Genomic DNA, 6,243 nt, shown 5'->3' on the forward strand with positions numbered 1-6,243 from the left:
AAATCTAAAAAAATTAAAAGCTGGTTATTTGAAAATATCAATAAAGTTTAAAAATATCTAGTCAGGCTAACCAAGAAAAAAAGATAGAAGACACAATTTACTAATATGAGAAATGAAAGAAGGGTCATCACACTGTTCCCATGGATAATAAAAGTAATGTATGAATGTTAGGTAAAACTCTATGTCCGTGAACTCGGACCAATGAAATAGACCAATTCCTTTACAGACAGAAACTATCAAAAACTACACAAGGATAAATAGATTATCTTAATTGGCCTGTATCTATTAAAGAAATTGAATCTGTGATTAATAATCTTCCAAAAAGTAAGCACCTGGGCCATATGGATTCACTGGTGAATTCTACCAAATATTTAAGAAAGAAAGGATATCAATTCTCTACAATCTCTTCCAGAAAATAGAAGCAGAAAGAATATTTCCTAACTTACTGTATGAAGCCAGCATCCAAACCAGATAAAACTATTAAAAGAAAGGAAAGTTACAGATCAAGATGTCTCATGAACATAAATGCAAAAATTCACAACAAAATATTAGCAAATGAAATCCAGCAATGTATAAAAAGAATTATACACCACGACTGGTGCATATCTGGAATAAACCAGATATTCAAGGCTGGTTCAACATTCAAAAATCAGTTAATGTATTACATCACATCAACAGGCTAAATAAGAAAAATCATATATCACATCAATAGATGCAGAAAAGCGTTTGCCAAAATTGACATCATTCATGATAAAAACTCAGTAAACTAGGAATAGAGGGAAACTTTTTACACTTGATAAAGAACATCCACAAAATATTTACAGCTAACATCATATTTAATGGTGAGAAACTACATGCTTTTCCCCTAAGATCAGCAAAAAGGCAAGCATGTCCCTCTCTCAGCACTCTTATTCAACGTTGTGCTTACAAAGTCCTAGCTAACGCAGTAAGACAAGAAAAGGAAAGATACTTCATGTTCATAGATAGGAAAAACCAGTATTATTAAGATGTCAATTCTTTCCAACATGATCTACAGAGTCAATGGAACCCCAATCAAAATCTCAGTAAGTTATTTTGTAGCTATCAATACTAAAGTTTATATGGAGGCTGAAATGGCCGAAAGGGTCACAGACATGGCAGCATTTAGGATGGAAAATTGACAGCCATGCCTGCAGGTCTGATACATACATCTATAAGTGTACATGTGGCCAAAGAAAAGGAATCCAAAAAGCATCTAGTGAAACTAGCGTAGCTGCCCATGTATACTGGACCATCTCTTCAGTCTAAATATGTTGAGGAGCAGCCTGGTCATTTACAAATGGGCTTTGCTTCTGTACACACTACAATTGGTTGTTATATTGGCTGGTGCAAGGGTGTTTACATCTTTGTGAAAAATGCACATGGTACAATTTGGAAAAAATAGATGCATTTGTCTTTCTGAAGAACACTCTTCAAGATTTTCTTCCAAAAATGGAAATGATTGCAGTGATTTCACGATTGGTGGGCTTGGTTGCAGTAAGAAAAGGTTCTAGGTTTAAGAAAATTACTTGAGGCTGGGTGTGGTGGCTCATGCCCATAATCCTAGCACTTTGGTAGACCAAGGCAGGAGGATTGCTTGAGGTCAGGGGTTCAAGACCAGCCTGAGCAAGAGTGAGACCCCGTCTCTACAAAAAAATAGAAAAAATTAGCCTGGCATGATGGTGCACACCTGTAGTCCCAGCTATTAGGGAGACTGAGGCAAAAGGATTGCTTAAACCCAGGAGTTCAAGATTGCAGTGAGCTATGATCACACCACTGCATTCCAGCCTCAGCGACAGAGCGAGATCCTGTCTCAAGAAAACAAAACAAAACAAAACCAAAACCAAAAACAAAAAATTACTTCAGCTGGGTGTGGTGGCACACACCTGTAGTCCCCGCTACTCGGGAGGCTGAGGCAGGAGGATCATTTGAGTTCAGGTGTTTGAGGATGTAGGGAGCTAGGATTTCACTACTGCACTCTAACCTGGATGACAGAGAGAGACCCTGTCTCTAAAAAATATATATAAATGAATAAATGATAATATTTTTTAAAAAGACAACCACTTATCCTCTGGGCCTGGCCACTTTAACAGCAACTGTTTGCTACCCAGTTCAGTGAGTAATAATTTCTAAGGTAATAGGGGAAAAGGCATATGCTACAAGGCAGCAAATTTACAAAGCAGTTAAATAACTGTAGACCAAAGCAACAAAAAGAGCCGCTTCCTGAACCTAAAGAAAAACTAAGATAGGAAGCTCTGCTGAAACAGAAATACCTGCAAAAACAACTCATGTCCTAAAATAGTCAGTGCCTTTGCCATCAAAACTCAGCTCTGAAGGAAAGACCAAATCAGAATCCACCTCAAGTGCTACACAGTTTATGCCTGACCCCAAGCTCCTGGATCACAGGCAGTCCCACCCAGAAGATGTAGATTGGTACAGCACTAGAAGCTGAAGTAGACTGCATAGAGAGACTGCGTAGAAAACTACAAGATGTGTGAAGTTGCAAATAATGATGAAAAAAATCATTTAATGGGCAACTGAGTATAACTTAAATCAAGTTTTCCCAGTCACATAAGTGATTACAAAACAAACTGTGAATGCAATCCAAACAATACTAAATGATTGGTGAGGGGACACAGGTAGAAATATTAAGGTACATTTTGTGACCTTTGAGGGCATTTATTAAAAAACAAAACAAAATGAAGATATAGACACCAATAAGACCAAAATCTGAAAATACATATATGTGTGTATATATATACATATTTATATGTATACACATACATATCTGCTCTAGCTTTTCTGAATTAATGTCAGTTAAATTAGAATGGTGTATGGAAGGATTTTTTTCATTTCCTAGAGCTGGAATAAAATATCCATATTTTATGGCAAAAAAAAGTTTATATGGAAAGGCAAAATACCCAGTATAGATAGTCCTCACAATACTAAAGAACAAAACTGGAGGATTGGCATGACCAAAATTTAAGAATTCTCATAAAGTTACAGTAATCAAAACTGCATGGTATTGGTAAAAGAATAAAAAATTAAGTTAATAAAACAGAATGCAGAGCCTCGGAATAGACCCACATAAATATAATCAACTGATTTTGACAAAAGAGCAGAGGCTATTCAATGGAGAAAGGATAGTTTTTTCAACAAATACTGCTGGAACGATTGGACGTCCATATGCAAAGAAATCAATCTAGACACAGACCTTTCCCCTTTCATAAAAATGAACTCAAAATGGATCACAGACCTAAGTGTAAAATGCAAAACTATCAAACTTCTAAAAGATAACATGGGAGAAAGTCTTGGTGACCTTGGGTTTAGCAATGAGTTGTTAGATATAACATCAAAAGCACAATCCATGAAATAAAAAATTGGTAAGTTGGACTTTATAATATTAAAAACATCTGCTCTGTGACATTAAGAGAATAAAGAGAAAAGCATATGTCAAGAGAAGGAAAAGACAAGCCAAAGACTAGGAGAAAATATTTGCAAACCACATATCTGATAAAAGACTTGTATCCAAAATACACAAAGAACACTTAAAATTCAACAGTAAGAAAACAAACAACCCAATTAAAAAATAAGCAAAAGATTTGAGCAAACACCCTCACTAAAAATGATACACAGATGGCAAAGAAGCCTAGAAAAATATGCTCAATATCATAAGTCATTAGCGAATTGCAAATTAAAATAACAATGAGATACTACCACACAGCTATTAAAATGGCTAAAATTCATAGCACTGACACAACCAAACGCTGGCAAAAATGCAGAGCAACAGGCACTCTCATTCATTGCTGGTGGGAATGCAAATGGTACAGCCACTTTAAAAGATAGTTTGCCAGTTTCTTATAAAACTAAAGATACTCTTACCATGTGATCCAGCAGTTGTGCTCCTTGGTATTTACCCAATTGATTTGAAAAGTCATGTCCACACAAAAAGCTGCACATGGATGTTTATAGCAGTTTTAGTTGTAATCACCAAAACCAGAAGCAAGCAAGATGTCCTTCAATAGGATAAACAAACCGTGGTACATCTATACAATGGAACACTATTCAGCAATAAAAAGAAATGAGCTATCATGCCACAAATAGACATGGAGGAACTTTAAATGCCTATTGCTAAGTGAAAGAAGCTATCCTGAAAGGCAACATACAGTACAATTCCAAGTATATGGCATTCTGAAAAAGGCACAACTACAGAGACACTAAAAAGATCAATGGTTGCCAGGGCCTTGAGAGGGGAGGGACAAGGATGGGGGAATAAGTAAAGTGTGGGTTTTAGGGTGGTGAAACTATTCTGTAGGATAGTCTAATGGAGGATATAAGGCATTATGCATTTGTAAAAACTCACAGAACTGTGCAACACAAAGAGTGAACCTTAATGTAAACTATAGACTTTAGTTAAAAATAATGTACCACTAATGGTTCATTGATTATAACAAATGCACCACACTAACGCTAATAATGTTAATAATAGAGGAAACTGTGCCCTGGGGAGAGGGAGCATATAGGAATTCTATACTATCTGCTTGATTTTTCTTTAAATCTAAAACTATTCTAAAAGAATAAAGTCTATTAATCTTTAAAGAAATGAAAAAAACCTGGACCTTGGAAATTAGCCCTTGATGGAACTAGTGACCAGAACCACTGAATAGTGTTAAGTCACTCCCTCTTTTTTCCCCTCAATCCGCTTTGACATTTCTTTCATGAGTTAGGGAGTTTTCGCATACAATAGATACCATATGGCATCGATGTAATTTTAATTGGAAAAACCAGTGGAAAAGGTTAATGGACCAAAACACCCAAATAGGTAACACATTTCTATGTTATTTTCGGATACGGATGATTTTTTAAAAATTAGCCACACAGAAACTGCAAATTTAGGTTGTAAGAAAAGCCCCACATTTTCTTGAACAGTTCATAGAGAAGACACTGAAAGTGTTGCTCCAATTTCTATGGCATTTTATGTTCCCTATTAATTTAACTAGAATTGACCGAGCTTAGCAATAAGTTGCTATTAAATATAAGCCATTTATTTGTTCAGGCCCATGACCAGCCTGTAAATGTACACACTCTTGCTTTTTAAGTTTCACACACTAGGCTTCCAAATACAAGGTACATCAATGAGAAATAAAGAAATGAGTGACAAAAAGAATGAAAAAAATATATTTTCACAGGCTATTACATATATCATTTGATTGATAGAGACTTCTCCCCAAAGGCTAATATAGACCAGAGAAGACGATTAAACAATTCACTCAAAGGGTGCACAGAAATAAGAATTGAATATCCTTAACTACTAGAAAATTTATGAGTCTGCAATAGTTGACCACCCCTTTCCCCCATTAGCTTAATGAGTTCTTATCATTTACCCTCCATTAGCTTTCCTGAACAACTAGTTGACTTCAACCTTCTGGACACTGTGATTCAGGTATCTCATCATTTTTCCCTCTTCACATTTATTACTAGAAAGCTTAGAGACAAATTTATGGTCTGCCTCTATCAAGCATAATAAACTTCATATCATGTATTTTGTGTCATAACCTTACTTCTGGCTCCATCTGATTTTCCTACCTATATTTTCCATTTTGACTGATTGTTCCTATGTATTTTAGTTGTATTGTATCTTACTTTTATTATGAGCCTTTTTGTAGAGCATGTTAAATTCCTCTGGGGACAAAATAGGATGCAAATAAACAGGGAGATAAATAAATAAGGAGAAGGAGAAAGAGAGAGGAGCTATACCTATTACTTGAAGACAAAATATTTCAACAATGTGTTCTCACAAGTTTGAGTAGGAACTACAGAAATGTTTATATTTATAAATGACCAGGACCTTGTCAGGGACCCATGAGCAGTCCAACACTGTCTTCCCCAGCAGTGGTCAGGGCACTTGGTTGAATCGGCATATATGATCCTTCTAAACGTTTTTAACTTTTTACCTTTTTTCCACATCTTGAAAATTTGGGTCAAATGTATATAGCAACTTTAAAAATTAGGAAGGCACTAATAAGGCTGCCATTGTCATGGCTCAGAATATGTCTATTTTCACATTGGATTCAGGGATAAGACACCCTTGAAAAACCAGGAACTAGCTAAATGGAACAGTGTAGAAAAGCCCCAGATGAAAATTTGTTTCTTAAATTGATAAAACTTTATTTTAAGAACAATGTGTCTTGCAGAAGCCATTGGGGTTTAGAAAACCATTTACTG

General features: G+C 35.6%; 1 protein-coding gene and 1 pseudogene across 1 annotated transcript in view; one reads left to right on the forward strand and one right to left on the reverse strand.

Moving 5' to 3' along the window:
• LOC105817502 overlaps window positions 1-2,470 on the forward strand; it is an 8,137-nt pseudogene extending 5,667 nt beyond the window's left edge.
• Window positions 1-6,243, reverse strand: part of GPC3 (glypican 3) — a 428,110-nt gene that overhangs the window by 196,403 nt on the left and 225,464 nt on the right. The gene's annotated exons all lie outside the window — the stretch shown is intronic.

This window comes from Propithecus coquereli, unplaced genomic scaffold (genome assembly GCF_000956105.1).
Source record: "Propithecus coquereli isolate 6110/MARCELLA unplaced genomic scaffold, Pcoq_1.0 Scaffold42, whole genome shotgun sequence".
Classification (NCBI taxonomy): domain Eukaryota; kingdom Metazoa; phylum Chordata; class Mammalia; order Primates; family Indriidae; genus Propithecus; species Propithecus coquereli.